Source organism: Sturnira hondurensis, unplaced genomic scaffold, assembly GCF_014824575.4.
Source record: "Sturnira hondurensis isolate 20B ecotype Veracruz unplaced genomic scaffold, ASM1482457v3 Scaffold0006496, whole genome shotgun sequence".
Classification (NCBI taxonomy): domain Eukaryota; kingdom Metazoa; phylum Chordata; class Mammalia; order Chiroptera; family Phyllostomidae; genus Sturnira; species Sturnira hondurensis.
The window spans coordinates 7,653,861-7,671,776 of NW_028079127.1; the positions used below are offsets into that span (position 1 = coordinate 7,653,861).

At 35.3% G+C, this 17,916-nt stretch overlaps 1 pseudogene; it reads left to right on the forward strand.

The window, feature by feature from the left end:
- The first annotated feature begins 7,503 nt into the window (after positions 1-7,503).
- LOC118989684 (uncharacterized) lies at positions 7,504-7,574 on the forward strand (annotated as a pseudogene).
- The last annotated feature ends 10,342 nt before the right edge of the window (positions 7,575-17,916 follow it).

The following is a 17,916-nucleotide window of genomic DNA, read 5'->3' on the forward strand; positions in this document are numbered from 1 at the left end:
TAATCCCTTAATGGAAATATTTCATCCTGGAATTCTTTGTTTAGGCCTTCAATAGCAGAGACCTAGTTGTGTGGGAGCCCGCCAGGCCGCAGGGGACCAAGGACAGAGTCCTCCACTGTGAAAATGGTGGAGGAACTTAGTTTCTGGTCCCTGGAGCTGGCGGGTATCTTAACATTTTCTGGACCTTCTCGTTCTCAGCCTTGAAGGAAAGAACAAGATCTTGGCATATGCGTCATGTTCCAAGGAAATGATAGTAATGAGGACACTATTATCTTCAGGCTAATGTTCTCAGGATATGAGAACATCTTGCCCTTTTGATAACTCTAGGGTGCGTACAAACTTTGAAAAGCAACATTGTCTCCAGTTCCTTGCGGTCTTGCTTTAGGCCACAGCAGTTTGCATATAAGCCAGCAGTTCCTTGAATAAAGTTGCCATTTGCCAGCAGAGCATTTGGTCCTCTCCTTTCTTTCAGTCCCTCGCCTCACCTCGAGACCACCCTTGCTGCAGCGGGCTGCGGCATAGTTGAACTGTGACTACAAGATGGGATCCCATAAGTAGGTAAGAGAGTTCATTAAACCGTGTCTTTTATGCATCTCACCTGAACCCTAAAAATAAATCCACTACTTGAATTTAAAATTCCCCACTCCAAATAGCAGGGCTCTGTTTTTTTTTTAAATTGCACAATCCTCTACTCTGTTATATAATAAGTGAGACTGTTTCTTATTACCCAACATTTTAAGTCTCCCTTAATACATCCAACTATAACAAAACTTAAGAATCGTGTCATTTGGGTTAACAAATATTTGTAATTTCCTCTATTTGCACATATACATATTTGAACTTATCTTTATTAGGATAGGATAACCCTAATAAAGAACCTTTTGAGATCTTGTTTATCTTCTTACTGTAAATATGTTTTTCCAAGAAAAACTAGAAGTTTGTCAGTACTTCAGATATATTGATTTGATTCAATTGTTTAATTTTGGGGAACTTATATCCTTACAAAACTGAGCTTTTCTCTCCAGGGAAAAGCCTTACCCCTCTATTAAGAACCAATTTTTATATCCTTCAGTGAAGTTTTATAGTTTTCATCTCATTTATGTCTTACACAAGTCTTATTAAATTTATACCTAAGAATTTTATTTTTTGAACTTTTGCTTTTAAAGGTAATTTTCTTATTTATATCTTATTTATAACAATTGATTTCATGAAAAATTTATTATATTTCTGGATTTTTAAGTGAACTAATATTTTAACTAATGCTTTTATTTTAAATATTTTAGTTGATTCTTTGATATTTTTAATGTAAATTCTGTCTGCTAATAATAATTTTTTTATTCAAATTGCCCATATAAAACCATTAAGGGATTGTGGTTATCCAATAATGCTACTATGAGTAGCAAGTGATTTTTATTCATTGTCAAGTGGCCAAAATGTGATGTTACAACTGCTCACTGACTACCATTAATATTAAGATGCCATTGAAACATATATATGTGTGTATATGTATACACATATGCATACATATATGGCCATATATATATATGCGGCTCATATATATATATTTTTTTCTGAGATGTTAGAACAATAAATAAATGAGTCTCTTAGTATCAACAAAATACATGGCTAGAGTAAATGCTATGTTCAAATACTTTTAAACCATAATGGTTTTAATCAAACATTCTTTATTTTTTTAATGGTTTCATTACCTGAGAATTTTTGGTTCACAGTATTTTTCTTTAGGCATTTTGCATATTTCATTCTACTGCTTTCTGATCTCCATTGTTTTTGATGAGAGGTACCTATTCATCATGGTTCCCATGTATAAGTAATTTTTTCTTGTTGATTTCATGTCTTTCTATGTCTTTGTTTTTCAACAGCTTATGGTCACTTTGATTCAATCTACTTTGGACATTTTGTGATATTTGGATTTGTATATTAATTATTTATTGAATTTGGAAGTTTTTAACCATTGTTCATTTTTATTGTTCAATCTGTTACAGTTGTTTCTACTTTTCTCCTCCCTCACCCAGTGCCATCCTCTCCCTACCTCCAGCCAATCCCCATTGTTTTCCTTGTTTATGGGCTGTGCATAAATATTCTTTGGTAAATCCCGTCACCATCTTTCACCCCCCCTCTTTTCTGGCAGCTGTCAGTCTATTCTGTGTATCTAAGCTTCTGTTACTATCTTGTTTGTTAGCTTTATTGTGTTCATCAGATTCCACATGTAAGTGAGATCGTGTGGCATTTTTCTTTCACTGACTGGCTTAATACATTTAGCATAATTTCCCAGTCCACTCAAATTGTTGCAAAATGTAAGACTTTCTTCTTTTTACTGTGGCATAGTATTACATTGTATAAATGTAACACAGCTTTTTTATCCACTCGTTCACTGATGGGCACTTAAGCTCTTTCCAAATCTTGGCTTTAAGAAATGGACAACAGACCTGAATCATCACTTCTCCCAAGGGGACATACAAAGGGCCTGTAGACACATGAGAAAGTGCCCAGCATCACTCATTATAGAGAAATGCAAATTAAAACCTCAATCAGCTATTGCCTCACACCTGTCAGAATTGCTGCCATCCGTAAATCAACAGACAAGTGTTGGCGAGGGTGTGGAGAAAAGGGAACCCTAGCGCACTGCTGGCTGGAATGCAGACTGGTGGAGTCGCTGTGGAAAACAATATGGAGTGCCCTTCAAAAGTTAAAGATGGAACTCCCTTCTAACCCAGTGACTCCACCTCTGGGATTATACCCCAGGGATCCTGAAACACCAGTATGAAAATATATGCACCCCTATGCTCAACCATTGTTCATATAATAATGAATTTCGTGTGCTTTTCTCTCTCTTCTTTTTAACACTGATGTTGGAAGAAGTAAAACAAACAAACAAAAATGGCAGAAGCACTAAAAGGCATCAAGATTGACACGTTCAAAAACTGTTTTGAGCAGTGGAAAAAAAAGGTCTCGCCTGGTATATGGCATCAAATGGAGAGTACTTCGAAGGTGACTGAAGTTTAAACATGTAAGAACACACAATTTTTTATAAATAAATTCTGTTTTTTAAATTCCTCCCTCATATATCTTAGATTCATCTGTGTGTTTGTATGCGTAAAACTTATGCCCAAAAGCAATGTGTTTATTAATACACTAGAGTGTTTTAGTCATCTTTGCACAGTATCAATAAGTCAAAACCTCAGTGGTTTACAACACTGAACATTTTCCCCAGACAGATGACATGTCAGCATCTGTGAGGCGTTGATGCTCGCCTTCTCTAGATGTCTTCTGACTCTGATCCATATGGAAGAGAAGCCTCTACGTGACACATAATTGGTTTTATGACAGAGAGAAGCATCACAGAACTGGCAGAAACATGTCGAGGCTTTTAAGGCTTTGACGTGGTAGTACGCATGGGAGCCACGCTACTGGCCAAAGCAATTTTCATGGACAAACACAATGTCAGTGAGTTGGAGATGCACATTCACTACATATGATGTTTAGCAAGTCACAAATCAGCAGGCGAAGATATATAATTCTTTTACAGAAAGCAGGAATATACATTTGGGAAGAATAGCAGACTATAATTTTATTTTTATTACATTTAAATGAAAAAATGTACATTTATAAACACATCCAAATATTTTTATAGGACAATGACTGACATAAAATACATAAAAATATTGTTATTTTTCTTTTGATGGAATATATTTGGTAATTTTCTACTTTTAATCTTCTGTATATAACAGTTTTTAATAATGCACATATCTTTTTATAAACTGAAAAATATAAGTGATTTTTAAACTGTGTCATATTTATAAATTTCAAGATATTTCTGATTAGAAATAATGTATTAAATTTTACATTTCATTGACCATCAATAATTATTTTCACTGAAGGTAAATATTGACTCTCCCTTTAGATCAATAAATCATGATCCATTACTCAAGAGAAGTCAATATCTACTTTATTGTTTCTCTAGACTCCAAATGGAAACTTTGATGAATGTCTTTAAATTTTCTCTCAAGTTTCTGATGGAATGTTCTTTACCAACAACCATAGCTCTGAAAAGTTGTACAATTAATCATGAAATAGATCCTCATATCTTAAAAAGAAATGAACCAGTAAGTAGTAAAGAGATGAACTGCTGTTTTCTTTTTCAGTTATATATTAATGTAAAAAAGTAAGCTCATGCAAAAGAAAGTACTTCCTCTAAAGGTTTTTGTTACATTAGATTCTTCAATATTCTAATGATTTCCTGAAATCTAATAGTAGAGCTTATTCCGATATTCTTTTTATTTTTCTCTTATTTGATTAATATAGCTACCAAGAGTCTCTCTGTGATGATAGGCTTTGGATAAAAGTAAACATTTGATTCCAAACTGTTTATGAAGAAAAAATAATTCACACACACACACACACAGACAAACAATTTAAGATAAGTAGATTTACTTTTTCTAAAAAATATATTATAGAGTAATAATATACAAATATTACTAAAATTAAAAAGAAATAGAAATTCTGCCTGGCTGGTGTAGCTCAGTGGATTGAGCATGGGCCTGTGAAGCAAAGGTTCGCTGGTTCGATTCCCAGTCAGGGCACATGCCTGGGTTGCGGGCCAGGTTCCCAGTGGGAGACCCATGGGAGGCAACCACACATGAATGTTTCTCTCCCACTCTTTCTCCTTCCCTTCCCCAGTCTCTAAAAATAAATAAATAAAATATTTTTAAAAAGAAATAGAAATTCAAGTCTATAGTGATTATTTTGATATTGATTCCTTTCATGTTGGTTATTGTATTTTTTAAGAAAAGATTTAGGACTAAAATCCACCCTAATTTAAATTACCTGAAAGATATTAACTTTCATATTAGTGGCCATTGTTAAACATCAAAATGTCTCTCACAAGCCATTCCTCTAAAAACAAACTGTTTCTAATTTATAGCATTTTAAAATTAATTCCATTGTTTAAGTGTTTCAAAGTTGTTTATTTGCACAAATTTTTAAATTCCTTATTTAGGTCATGTTCAGCTCTTTCATTTCTTCTTTTGTACTGCATGAGGGGAAAAAACAGCTCTATTGCGATGATCTATAGTTAACTTTGTAATCGGGAGTTCGGGAAGGCCACAGAATGTCAAAATTAAAAGACTAATTCACATGAGAAAACATGTCAGTAACAGCCAAAAGCAAAGCTAGTCATACTGAGACTGTCTCATATCTCAGTGTAACCCCATAACATGAAACAGGGGCTAGGTTAAACCTTGAACTTGGACTTAATATTTGCTTTGTTCCTCTGTGGCTCACATGCCTTTCCTTCTCCTAGGTGACTCCTACTGATGCTTTTGAATTTAGCTTAAACATAAGGTCCTCCAGGGTCCCCTGGCTGACAAATTCCCTTCATCAATATATGTCAGATGCCTTTACAAGGTGTTTTTATGAGTTCATTTAGCCCTTGCCACTTTTATTTAACAAATATTTTCTATACTCATTATAACTGACACTTCACTAATTGTTAACTTTTCTGCTAAACCCATGAGAACAAAAAGTTTTTGAAGAATATAACTGCCAGATCTATCTTCCCATTAAAATATTTAATACTTTTTAATTAACACAGTAACCTATCAATGTGTGATTGTGAAATATTAGCCCAAATGAGTTAAATTGCATTTAAGTGATAAGAAGCAATATAATTTAGTGGTTATAAATATAAATAATCTAGGCTGTTGGTTTGATTCCCAACCCTCTTACTTACTAGTCATGTAATCTCCAGCTAGTTGTTTAATCTTTCAGTACCATAGTTTTCTCATCTATAACATGATATTTGTATTATTAGGGTATCATAAAAATTGCCCTGGCTGGTGTAGCTCAGTGGATTGAGCTATGGCCTATGAACCAAAAGGTTGCCAGTTGGATTCCCGGTCAGAACACATGCCTGGGTTGTGGGCCAGGTCCCCAGTAGGGGCTGCGTGAGAGGCAACCACACACTGATATTTCTCTCCCTCTCTTTCTCCCTCCCTTCCCCTCTCTCTAAAAATAAATAAATAAAATCTTTAAAAATTACATTTTAACATGTATTAATGCACTTAAATCATTCTATGGGACATAATAAGCTTTACATGATCATATATGGATGTATTAACTGAGTTATGTTAAAATTTTTACAATTCAAAAGGATAAGGTAAGCTTACAACTATTCTAACCCAGTACAAACCTGGAGCACAAAACAAATTTAATTTCTAAAATGTAATATTGGCATGTTAATTCAACATTTTTACTCTTTTTCCAGATGGGTTCGTGCCTTACTCACAGTTACAAAGTTATGGTAATTATGCAGTTGCAAATATATAGTGCATTAATCAATCTATTAGGAAAAATAATATACAGATTCCAACACACCAAAAAATGCCTCCTTTTTGTTACAAAATCTTTTATTACAAAGTCATAAGCACAATTCTATAACATAATAATGTCACACTCAAGCACACCATATTATATTTTAAGCGAAATGTTCACATTAAAACTATAAATTATCACACACACATTATTACCCTACCAACCACATTCAAGCAGGCATTACTTCTGCCAGACCCTGTAGAATGCCTAAATTCACTCATCAGCACTAAACACCTGTAGAATAGAAGGTAAGTTTTCTGCTCTGATGGACCTTACATTCTACTGGGGAGAGATAGGCAATAGAAATAAAATACATAAGTACTAAACAAATATGAGGCACTGGTAAGTGCTACATAGAAAATTAAAATAGAGCTATGAGATAGAGGTCGTCCGTGTGGCTGCCACAGTTTGAGATGTCAGGGAAGGAATCTGATACTTAAACTGACATTTAACAGAGATCAGAATGGCAAGAAGGAGTCAGCCTTGAGAATGTGAAGCAGAAGTATATGTTAAGCACAGAGAATAATTTCTGCAAAGACTTGGAGTTGAGAACAGGCTTGCCATACTAAAGAAACCAAAAGAATTCCAGTACTTTTCAAATAAGTAAGGAGAGAGCAATTCAATCTGAGGTCTGAATGTTTAGCAGGAACCAGTACATATGTTTATTTTAAGTTTATAACGAGTTTGGCAATCATTCTAAGTAAAGAAAATGATTAGAATTGTTAAGTAGGAATTAGCATGATTTGATATAACATCAATGCCATTTTTTGAGATCCTGCTGTGGACAACAGAGGGAGAGGGCAAGAAGTAAAGCTGCGAAATTAGTGAACCGACCCTACTGTGATCTTGCCCAGACATCACAGTGACTTGGATTAGGGTAACAATAGTGTGGATGGAGAGAAGTACGTGGACATAGAGTAGAGGTGGGTCTACAAGGGCTTGTTTGCGGACTAGATATGAAATGGTAAAAAAGTGTAACCAAAGTTAGACTCCTGATTTTTGGCTTAAGCTCTCAGGTGGACTATGGTATCCATACTGAAATGGTGGCCAAAAGCAGGTTTGAGGACTAAAGGCAAGAGTTCCGTTTTGCTAACACTAAATTTAAGATCCTTAGTGCTCAACTTGGCAGCACAAATACTAAAAATTGGGACCATACAGAGAAGATTAGCATGGCCCCTGCGAAAAACATGCACGCACACACACACACACACACACTCACACAAGAGCCTTGGCACACATTATTCAGACATGATACAGACAGATAAGGCTAAAATTCTAATGAGAACTCAGGACTTCCGAGACAGATTTGGGGAGCAGATCCACGCTTAATATTTGGATTCAGGAGTCATCATCATATTAAGTCAGTGCCTATGCTGTAGTTTCATTACTCATTTCAAATGCAATTAGCATCTAATTTATTTCAAGTCTTTTTTCTGATTTCATACACAGCACTGATTTGTGTGCATTTGAGAGAGTTAATGTAACGGCAAACATTGCTCTTCTTTTATAATTCAAGCACTCTATGCCAAAGCAGGTATACTTCAATTTCAGATATTTTTTCACTATGACATTTTATCAATAGTCATTTGGCAACTAGGCTTTTTCCAGATATGAGAAGGAAATAGATAATTCTCAAGTTACCTGTGACAGATACTGTATTGAACTGATTAATGAGCTCATCCTGCTTTTCAGTTCACCATGAGCTTTAATTCATCATCATGAATTGCCATTAAGATTACCAAAAATTCTACAAAACAATGTCTGTGTGTAACCTCAATGACCAGCTCCAGTCCTGCAGATGTATCGTTTGAAATATGATATCACTATACTGAGAATATACCCAATTTGGTTTTAATGTATTCTCAAAATTAGATAATAAGATGTCTAACTCTCATTTTCTCATTAGAGTTCCAAATAAATACACACTTTCTCCAAATCCAGAAATAAGAAAATGGTCTATTTCAATACAATTTAAGTTGCTGATTTACAATAAAAATAAGACTGGCATTTCAGCTAATTACATCTTATGCCATATATTATTCATTTGGCCATTATCACCATCATCTGCAGATTTTTAAGGAAGAAATATGGAAAAAATATGTTGGAAGATAATTGGACAGCAGGAGGTATTTCAAAATAGGAAATTAAAAAAAAAAAGAAAAAGAAAAGCCAGGGGTGTGCAGTGGCACAGGAGAAATGGGGGTGGTTTTAGATAATGACTTGTTTCTGGGGAGATACTGGAGGAACAGTTGGACACGGCTTCAGGATGCTTAGGAAAGCCAGGGAGCTGATTAACAGTTAGGGTTAATGAAAAAAGCGATGCCGAACACCTTTCCTCTAATACTCCCTAAGGTTTGCACTATGAGTGAAGTTATATCCACATATAAAAATATTTGAGCTTTTAAGTGTGTTTGGGAGGTTTGCACAAGGTACAGTATGTTACCTTGCCTATTAAACTCGCTTGCTGCCACCCACTTCACTAGCAATTATGGGATCTGTCCACTTCAGGAGGGGAAAAGTGATTCATGTGCCTGAGATAGCTGGTTTGACTGCATCCCTGTGTTTAACTTTAAAGACCAAAAATGCTATTTATGACTAAATGCAGTGTGAAACTAATTGTTTTTGTTGTGTTCGCCACACCATTTTTACTTTTCAACAACTTGATAGCTCTGCATGTGTGTGCGCTGCCAAAGTCTTGGCAAGAATTCCATAATTTCAAACAAGATCAACGTACTCACACACCATGTTGTATAATGGACATTCATACTTAGGGTTAAAAATTTCTTTATTTTTAATCGCCTGATTATGTTCCTGTTGGTGCAATTTAAAATGTTATAACTTAATATACCTTCCTTTGGAGAAATACACTTTTTTCATATGGCATCACTCTGTGCCTTGGAAACTAATCTTTTTGCTTCATGAGAACAAAGGTGGGTATGGCAGGGGGCATAAAAATTAACTACTTGCTTCTAAGCAGCAGTACTAATACCACAATGAAACTCAAACTGTTTAATTTTTTGGCAACTGAATAGACAATTGCCAGCAAGTGATCCTCATTTTTTCTTAACATCCCATTTCTCTCTCTGTTCCTATCACCTACCACTGCGAATTTATAATTGCTAACAAAGAATTGCAGTACTTTTGCCAGATTTAAATGGATTTCACAACACACGGATGCAATTACACGCCCTTTCCTTAAAGGCTAAATGTGTATCTGCTCCACAGTGCGCCACATGGCAACAGAGAATTTCTGACTCGCTGGTCTCCTAAGTTAGTGAAGAATGCCATTCTGCTCTCAGATACTTCTGCCCAGACTGAGAATATTAATTTACAATGGGAAAGAAATAAAGATTTCATTCTATCCATTTGGTACCACCAAAGCTCAGACAGGTCATGCAATGCTTTGAGTCTAGGTAGATTGACAGGCAACATTCAGGCAAGTCACATAAACACTCAGTTTCTTAATCTATAACTTGAGATGCTAGGACTTTAAAGTCCTGTTTATAGGTCATTTAAATATATTTAAAAACTCAGAAGCAGGGCTGAGACCAGTGACTTGGGACAACTCTTCAACATTAGTTTCCTGATTTGCTCTTCTGTCAGACAGTATCATTTTCTTGTTCATCAATTTGGGGTTCATTGGAGTCACAAACTAAAATGTTATTACTTGCATACATTATTCTCAAGTTGACTCTGATATTAAGCTGGGACCCCTCATGCTGATATTGTCTCAGACGAGGTCATATTTCTTCCTCCATCTATCCCTAAGGAAGTAACACAATATGAAAACAGTTAGCTAGGCACATGCAACCCTGCTGGAACAATTGTCCCTGATAGTGGATTACCAGCTTCTTGAAAATGGGAGAAATTCCCCCATTTTGCTCTGTCTCCAACCTTGCAATGTGGATATAAAGTGAGCCTAGTAAATATCTTCTGTTTCCATCAGTAAGTAAATTACAGGCATGTCTGACAGGGCAGGCGGGAGATGTTTACAACAATTTATTGGCATGCCCATGAAAATAGTCAACATCTCAAACTTAGATTCTTTGCTGTTATCTTTCTTGTACCCTAAATAAAACTAGTCTCTTCATAACCATTAGCAGAGGTTGCAGTGATGCATCATAGTAACTTGAAGTCATGAAGTTTAACATATGCCTGAGATCATAAAAGTTCCCCATAAGAAAACAGAGCAAAGGAGAAAAAAATCTGTTCTCACTTGATCTGGCTTTTAAAGAACACCATGCCATGTAATAGTTAGCATTCAACCATTTGTGGAATTGCATTCCTGCAACAGAAAATTAGAATTTATAATGCTGTCACTATTTCTTAATCGAACTACTTGACACTTAAAATCCAATAGGGGTATAAACAAGGAAATGACTGTTTCTGCAGCCACCGCCTGGGAAGATGCTTTGTGCAATCTGTTGGCACTCTTGTCCTCATTTCTTGATGAGGTACTAGGCCTAAACCCTGGTGCTTTTTCTTGTTTACCACCTCTCTTTCTTTTTTCCGTCTTGATTATTTCTGTGAAAACAGTCCATTTCAGTTATTTTCTGCATCAAAAACTCCAATCCAGAGTAAAGCAAACCTTCATTTTCAAATGCAAGTCAGTTAAATCTTATTCTTTGACCCATCTTTCCACTCCAAATCAGGTCTGTCCCATGCTCACAGATTTTCTGTTTCCAAGCACTGAAAATGTCAAATAAGTAATCTATAGGTAACTAACTGCAAAATTATCCACTGAAGTTTCTGGCAAATAACAGTGTGTCAATACACACTCCTATATGAAAATCCAGTGTATATCACATTTATTCCATAATAAATTTTGAAAAATATATGTAATTTAAGTATATAGGATATTTTATAGGATATTTTAAACTTTAAGCTATTAATTTTGCATAGGTAAAATAATCAGACAATAAAAAGGGTAAAATAGAATGACTATATCTCTCTTCTACCCTGTATTTAATTCCAAACCACATTTGCTTTTCCAAAGGTTGAGGTTGTTTTCAATTCTTTCACATTCTTCCATAAAAAAGTTAGGTAGACCACAATATCTACATACATTTGATATGCATTATATTTACACAAACATGATAATATAAACACTGCTTTATATCATATTTTTCTCCTATACTTTTTCCATATCAATAATAGCTATATAATATCCCATTTTATATATATATATATATATATATATATATATATATAATTATTTGTTAAATGGCTTTTGTTCATTCCCACTTTCTTACTTAGATTTTTAGCAATTTTAAGTTTTTTTAAAATGAGCAGAAAACACAGAATTCTCCTATACCACCTCATCCCTCCCTCCAGTTTCCCCTCTTGTTAATGTGTTGCATTAGTGTGGACTATTTGTTACAGTTAGTGGGCCAATATCAGTACATCACTAACTAAAGTCCATAGTTTACATTGGGGTTCACTCTTTGTATTTTATATATATTTTATATTTTTTAATTTTATTTTTAACATTTTATTTATTGATTTTTAGAGAGAGAGGAAGAGAAGGAGAAAGAGAAGAAAAGAAACATCAATGTGTGTTTTTTTCTTTCCTGTACCCCATACTGGGGACCTGGCACACAACTCAGGCATGTGCCCTGACTGAGAATTGAACTGGCAACACTTTGATTCACAGCCCACACTCAACCCACTGAGCTACACCAGCCAGAGAAGTATTTTATATTCCATGAGTATTTAACAAATGTATAATGACAACAATCAACCATTCAAGTGCAAAGTCTGTCCAGAAGGTGTCCAGTCACGTGCTGTGAAAAATAGAGACGTGTATTGAAGAAGATAAAAGATAAGGACACATTGTAGATAAAACAATGATGCCTCAGTCCCCTTCACAGTAGGCACCTTGGGACCTCACACAGTTTTCCCAATCCGGGTCAGGTGCCTCATCGCATTTTTCAAAATCTCATCGATGGTCTGAATCTCTTCTCTTTCAAAGGTGATTTTAGTTTTGGGAAAAGCCACAAGTCACAGTGCGCCAAATCTGGGCTTTAGAGGGGCTGAGTCACCTGGGTGATTTGATGTGCTGCCAAAATCTCTGCATGAGACGTGATGCAGGAGTGGGTGCACTGTCGTGACAAAACTGCCAATCACCAGTCTCCTGTAGCTGTGGCCTTATGAATCATCCAAATAGCTTCCACAAAAGAATGTTCGAGCTCAGCTCAAAATTTGATACAGATTTGTTGCTCTAGTCACTCAGTCATTTTGAATGTGACAGCCACACAGTACACATGCTCACTCGACAGCATCTACTGCCCCCACTGACTAGTACAGTGAAGTCCTCATTGTTCATGCATGTGCATTCCAGTCCACACTCTTTGGCTGCCAGGTTACATTGATGTCCAACAAATGATTCTAATTATATCAATAATGGCTTGACTTTTTCTAGACAGACCTTGTATCTTTCAGAATAGTTTAATTGCAGTAAAAATCTCCTAGGCTTCTATTCATTCCACCCTTTCTCTTCCAGAATCCTGATCAACCACTGATCATTTTACTGTCTCCATAGTTCTGCCTTTTCCAGAATGTCATAGAGTTGTCACATAGTCACAATATTGCTTTTGTAGATTGGTTTTCACAATACAGAAGTTATTCATTTGAACAAAGTCCAATTGTTATGGTGTGTATATGAACTCTTTCAAATTTGTAAGTTGAAGTCTTAATCCTCAGTATCTCAAAATGTGGCCATATTTGGAGACAGGTTATTTACAGAAGAAATTAACTTAAAATGAACTCCTTAGAGCAGGGCACCAAACAGCAGACTGGATCAAAATTTGAAACCCAACCATCTGCCCCTTCAGAAGACATATCTAAGATGCACAGACAAGTATAGACTCAAACCGAATGACTAGGGAATGATTCTCCAAGAAAATGACATCCATAGAAAAGCAGGTGTAGTCATATCTGACAAAATAGATTTTAAGATAAATAAGGTAACAAGAGACAACAATGGACACTTTATGATGATAAAGGGACATTACATAGAAGACATATCATTTCTTAATATATATGCACCCAATCAGGGAGCACTGGAATTCAGGGGTGGGCAAAAGTAGGTTTGCAGTTGTGAGTACACAAAACAGAGTTTATTCTCGTATTGTTGCTTATTTATTAATTATTGTATTTATTATTATTATTTACCTACTTTTGCCCACCCCTTTAATAATGCAGCCCCTAATAAAACTAAAGGGAGATATTGACAAAAACACATCATAGTAGGACACCTAAATACCCCAATGACAGCTGTAGGTAGATTATCCAAGCAGGATATTCAGAAAGAAATATTGGCCTTAAATGACACATTAGATCACATGGCCATAGTTGACATTTACAGAGCCTTTTATCCCAGAGCTTTAAATTATGCATTCTTTTCTAGTGCATCTATGTGCTTTTAAAAGAAAAGGTATTCTCTGTATTCTGAATACACACTGTACATATGTAAAGTAGATCAAGAATAACATTTCTATTGTTCTAATATTACTTAGCTTTACTTATAAATTTGACATTTGTGAAGAGAAATATACCAAAATCTCCACCATGGTGGTAGACATGTCAATGTAGATACTTCTGAGGTCCATTTAGGAAGGCTGCTAAAATTTGGCTGTGTTTACTAGAAAAAAAATCTATATTCAGCCTTTACTTTTGTCAGGCTTATAATTTTAGGGTGACAGTTATTTCTTTTCTGCAATTTGAAGGTTTCATTTTGCATGGCAAAGGAAACCTCCTGGTTTCAGACATAAGGTCCTACCTTTTGTGCATTCCGACCACAGACCCACATGCAGGTGCTTTGGAAGAGACATGTTATCAGATGTTTTTAAACCCGTGTGGCAAAGATTGTCCGTTTTTGTCTCCAAAATCCCCAATAGTTGTACTGTTGTGTAGGTTGAACCGCATATGAATTTGCAGCTAGTTGACTGTTTTTGATGTGTATAAAAGGGCAGTCTGATATAGATCAACCCAACATGTTATCTCTCATTTCTTTTTTGCCTATTTTAAAGATCAACTCTTTTACATTACTAATATTCATTTTCACTCAGAGATGTATTTGGAAGAATTTCTTTTCATTTCCCCTTCTAGAAATAGATTGCTTTCTTTATCTTATGATTTGTCTATTTTCAGTTATATAAATGTTATCTTTAAATGTTTCCTCTCAATGTTCTATTATCTTTTCTAGATCGCCAGATGAGCTCGAACTTCTTCCTGTTTTCTACATATTTTAACCCTTATTTTGCATTCTCAACACTCTATCTCATTGTTTCATTTTGTACATTTTCTTTATATCTGTTTTTCAATTTATGAATCTATTTTGTCTTGATATATACTGACATTTCATTCTTTGAGGGATATTCCCAGTTTCCTTCTAAAAGGTCTCTCTTGTTCCCAGTCAAAACTATCTGGTGATTTTTTTTCTTTGTAGTCACCTATTTCTAACCCATACTTTTAATGACTTCTATTACTCTTTTTAGATGTGGATTTTATATTCTGCACCTGATGATTTCCATATCTGAATTCACTGCAGGCAAAGTTTTGTTGTCTATTTTTTTCCATTGGCTCTTTTTCCAGGTGCATTTTTCTGGTAATAATTTTTGACATAAAGTTTAATACAACTTTATCTGAGGAAATTCTTTGAGACCTGTTTAAACATGACTTTCTCAAGAGAGAGTTTGCATTTCCTTCTGCCAGGATCCTTAGGGGACTGCCAATCTGGGGCCCCTCTGAAACAAGTTTCAGCTTGAGGTTTCTCTGAACATACCAACTTGGTGAATTCTGACAATTCACAGTGATTAAGGTATGTGGATCAAGGGAAGTTTTTTTATTCTATAGAAATTATTGTAAAAGTAAAATAAATGGCTTTAAAGTTTCATATTACTGATATATTTTTTTCTGGCCAGAACTAAGTGAGCAAGAGAGAGAACAGTGGGATACAATTTAAAATCATTGAGAAGTAGGACAACAGTAGTTCTTACAGGTATTGGTAAGATTATTTTCCCCAAAATTTGAGTGAAATGAGAAAGTTTTTAGAGTATGGAAGCGGGAGAGCATGATCAGTCTTTAGTTTTTAAATCCTTCTACACTGTAGAGAATAAACTCACAAAAGAACAAGGGTGAACGTAGAATTACCAGCAATAACCTCTGTGAAAAAGAACACAGTGGATTTAGATGAAACTCTTAGAAGTAGAAGGGTGGAAGTGGTCTGGAACTGTGTATATTCCAAATGCTGAGTTCACAGATATTCACGTTTATCGTGGATGAAGACTGTAATGAAACATGGTGCTGAGGATCTGGACCTAATGATTAACAGGAAGAATAAATTTTTTATTTACTGAGAAACACAGTGTAAGAGAAATAAGACATCGAAGTAGGACATCAGAAAAAGACTTTTACGTGTGTTAATTTTAAGTTGTATATTAGATTTATGCAGTAAGAAATATTGAGTAAAAAGTTGAATATACATTCCTAGAGTTCAGGAAAGAAGTTCAAGCTAGAGATAAAAATTCGGAAATCATCAGAGTAGAAATAACATTTGTAACAATGAGACTAGATTGAACACCTAGGATTTATAACAGAAATAATCTACATTTAAAAATAAAAAAAATGTGCCCTGGCTGGTGTGACTCAGTGGATTTACTGCTGGCCTGAGAACCAACCACAGGGTCACTGGCCAGTTCAATTCACGGTCAGGGAATATGCCTGGGTTGCAGGCCAGGTTCTCAGTAGGGGACATGCAAGACACACTCATTGATGTTTCTCTCTCTCCCTTTCTCCCACCATTTCCCTCTCTTTAAAAAAAAAATTAAAGTCAGAAAAATAGAAGAGATTAGCAGAGTTTTTAGAAAAAGCCCAAAATGATACAGGATATAAAGAAAGAGACAATTGACATTTGGAAGAGTTCAATGATGAAAGCATTTTAATGAGGAGCAAATGGCCAACCTCATCAGTAGGTGAATAAGATAGAAGTAAACTATTTGCATTTGAAAAGGAGGTCAGTGGAAATCCTAGTGTTTAGGTGGAATTGTAAACATAAAAGCACAGCCCAGGCGGGTGGCTGGGGTTGGTTAGAGTGTGGACCTGTACATCAAAGGGCTGAGGGTTCAATCTCCCATCAGGGCACATACCTAGGCTGTAGGTTCAATCCCTGGTCGGGGAGTGTAAGGGAAGCATGTTTCTCTCTCTCGAATTGATGTTTTTCTATCACTAAAATGATAAACATATCCTCAGGTGAGGATGAAAAAAAGAATAAAAGCATAAAAGAAGTAGGTTCAAGAGTGAATTGAATGATATTAACAACTTTTTTAGGAGCATATCTGTAAACAAGAGCAAAGAACTGGAACAGTACCTCTAAGGAATGTGGATGAAGGGAGATTACTTTTTTAATGTGAAATACTGTAAAGGTTCTTACACCAATGAGAAAACTCCATTTGAAAAAAAAGTGCAGGTGAAAAAAATTTATGTGGAAATAAAAGGAACAAATGCAAAGCGGCACCAAGTAGCCATGAGATTAAAATGAGGCTATTGAACAGAGTTGTGCCTTTTTCTCCAGCAATGGTTAGCCGTTCATACGCAGGTTCAGAGTAGGCAAGAGTTAGTTTACTCAGCATAATTATTCAGCATAAAAACTGAGTAAGACATTGGGTGAGGGATGGGAAAAATAACTTGAGGGAGTGAGAATAGTAATATGCAATGGACCTTACATTGGGTGGGGAAGGCATGGTCATTTGAAGTTTGTAAGGGATAATGTAAAGTAAACGACGAAGCACGTTGTAGAAATGAGGAATTGCTTCTCCAAGTATTGACAAAGAATTGTTGGAGATATGGTACTATAATGCAGGAATGACCTAAAAAGATGGCAGGTAAAGTTTAGAAATAAAATTCTTCAAGTTAAGATTATAAAGAAGGTGCAATTAGTACTAACTTGGGGAACCCTGGAAGAGGTGATTTACAGTGTAGGATCATTGCTGAAGAGGAAGTGATGAGAGGTACATTACATGACTATTGAAATGGTCAGAATTTACAGTATAGTTTGTGATGAAATTCTGAAGAATTGAAATGAGTTTTGTAAATGACTATAACAAGGAGGAGAAATGAATGGCGGTTTAGTTACTGATTTACTAAAACTCTGAAAATGATAAAAATTATTATTTTAATAGTGGGATACATACATTTTTTATATTTCAATACTTCTGAAGCTGGGATTTCTCTTATAATTTATGGCACTTTACAGTCATTGTCAGTTAGGCAAAGTTCAGACATAATTTCCATTGAATTTTCATGCCAAAACTTGGTTCTTTTTCTAATTTGAATGAAGAGACCTGTTAGTTCCTTCTTGTCTTGGTGTCCCATTGTGAAGAAGGAATGTGATTCCTGGTTGTTGCCAGAAAACCAATGAATGATTTATAGTAAGATCAAAAATATCTCCATATCAAACTTTCAGATTGGGTGTCAATACTCAAAAACAAAATCTTCCAGAAAACAGGTGATTGTGTTTTAAGAGAT